The sequence below is a fragment of the Gavia stellata genome, unplaced genomic scaffold (assembly GCF_030936135.1).
Source record: "Gavia stellata isolate bGavSte3 unplaced genomic scaffold, bGavSte3.hap2 HAP2_SCAFFOLD_677, whole genome shotgun sequence".
NCBI lineage: Eukaryota > Metazoa > Chordata > Aves > Gaviiformes > Gaviidae > Gavia > Gavia stellata.
In genome coordinates, this window is record NW_026776991.1 from 37,501 (window position 1) to 40,000 (window position 2,500).

A 2,500-nucleotide genomic window follows, 5' to 3' on the forward strand; every position below is an offset into this window, starting at 1 on the left:
CGCCCGCGGGGGGGGGGGGTGGGGGTGGGGGGGTGGCGGGGGGGGCGTCTAGGGCGCCGCCCTCCCGAGCGGTTAGATTCGCGCGGGGGCTGCCTGCGGGCGTCCGCCCGGTCCTGTGGCGGTGCCGGTGGGGTTTTTTCCCCTCCAACCCCCCGTCACGAGGTCGGCAATCATCGGCCGAGACTTCGCAAAAGAAAACGGTCCCTAAAAAGTTCGCGCGCCACTCGTTCGTTCGTCTCGGCGTCGTTGCCCGTCGGTCAGCGAGCTGTCGACTGGCGTTTCCGCGGCAACGAACGTTAGTCGTCGGCGCCGAGACTGCTGACCGCTCCGTTGTGCCTAATTCAGACGTCGTCCGACCGGTAACTCTTCCGAGCGCTTTCGTGACCCTCCTTTCTCTCCGTCCGTCGTTCGTCGTCGTCGACCTCCTCACACGAAGGAACGCACGTTCGAGAAAAACGGCGGCGGCGCTCTCGAGTGCGTTCGCCGGTCTTAATTTTTCTGAGCTACTACATTCTGTCACGACTCGATCGTAGTTCGCGGCGCCGGCGAGAAACGACGACGACGACGACGAGGAGTAAAAGAAAGAAAAACGAAACGGGAAACGCTTAGGCTGGGCTGACCATTACCTTAAGGAACTGCTGCTCTTTGTTAACGACCGTGCATTTAATTTACTAGTAAATAGAGAATCGCACGCGTGCGTACCGTTTCCAGCACATTACCCGTTTCTTTACTCGTTTCCACGCCTGCCTGCCTGCCTGCCTGCCTGCCTTCCTTCCTTCCTTACTTCCCTCCTTCCTTCCTTCCTTCCTTCCTTCCTTCCTTCCTTCCTTCCTTCCTTCCTTCCTTCCTTCCTTCCAGGTCAGCCAGCCGGTCGCCAGGTCTAGCAGGCTCTGGCGCCGGCCGACGGGTCTACCGGGCTCGGGCGCCGGGCGGTGGGCCTACGGGGCTCGGGCGCCAGCCGACGGGCCTACGGGGCTCGGGCGCCGACCGACGGGTCTACCAGGCCCCGGCGCCGGCCAACGGGTCTGCCGGGCTCGGGCGCTGACCGAACGGTCTACTGGGCTCGGGCGCCGGACGGCGGGCCCACCGGGCTCGAGGGCCGGCCGACGAGTCCACCGGGCTCGGGCGCCGGCTGACGGGCCTGCCGGGCTCGGGCGCCGGCCGACGGGTCTACGGGGCTCGGGCGCCGGCCGACGGGTCTGCCGGGCTCGGGCGCCGACCGAACGGTCTACCGGGCTCGGGCGCCGGCCGACGGGTCTGCCGGGCTCGGGCGCCGGCCGACGGGTCTACGGGGCCCGGGCGCCGCCCGACGGGTCTACGGGGCTCGGGCGCCGGCCGACGGGTCTGCCGGGCTCGGGCGCCGGCCGCCACGTCTGCCGGGCTCCGGCCCCGTTTGACAGGTCTACCGGGCTCCGGCGCCGGCCGCCACGTCCACCGGGCTCCGGCGCCGGCCGCCACGTCCACCGGGCTCCGGCGCCGGCCGTCACGTCTACCGGGCTCCGGCGCCGGCCGCCTCGTCTACCGGGCTCCGGCGCCGGCCGCCTCGTCTACCGGGCTCCGGCGCCGGCCGCCTCGTCTACCGGGCTCCGGCGCCGGCCGCCTCGTCTACCGGGCTCCGGCGCCGGCCGCCTCGTCTACCGGGCTCCGGCGCCGGCCGCCTCGTCTACCGGGCTCCGGCGCCGGCCGCCTCGTCTACCGGGCTCCGGCGCCGGCCGCCACGTCTACCGGGCTCCGGCGCCGGCCGCCTCGTCTACCGGGCTCCGGCGCCGGCCGCCTCGTCTACCGGGCTCCGGCGCCGGCCGCCTCGTCTACCGGGCTCCGGCGCCGGCCGCCACGTCTACCGGGCTCCGGCGCCGGCCGCCTCGTCTACCGGGCTCCGGCGCCGGCCGCCACGTCTACCGGGCTCCGGCGCCGGCCGCCTCGTCTACCGGGCTCCGGCGCCGGCCGCCACGTCTACCGGGCTCCGGCGCCGGCCGCCACGTCTACCGGGCTCCGGCGGGACTTGGTCGCAGTGCTCGAGCTGAACGGTAGACCTGTTTGCCGCGCCGCTCGCGGGGACGTGACCAAGGGGTCGCTGTGTCGCGCTGCCTCCAGTTACGTCATCGTAACAGGCAGCGTCATTGGCGGGCCTCCCCGGCGGGAGGAGTTAGCGCTCTTGGAGTTCGCAGGGGCTGTGGACTTAGTGGTACGTTCTATATGCGCGAGCGGTGGCTCGCGGTCAGGGCAGTACGAGCGCGACTCGACCCGCGCGGCTGGGGCGCTTGGCGGCCGTTGTGGCGGTTGCCTCGGCGTGTTTGGCCGTTTTTCCGCCCGTTCGGGACGGTTGCCCGCGCGGCCGATGGCGGCCGAGGCCCATGCTGGTCCGTGGTGAGGCACCGGAGATGCTCGTGAAGCATGCCGGCTGCTGCCGCGCTCGCGAGCGCCCGGGGACGGGGGGACGGGCGCGCGGCGCAGTCGTGCCTCGGCTTTTTGGGCTTTTTGCGGTTGTTCCCCCTCCCTC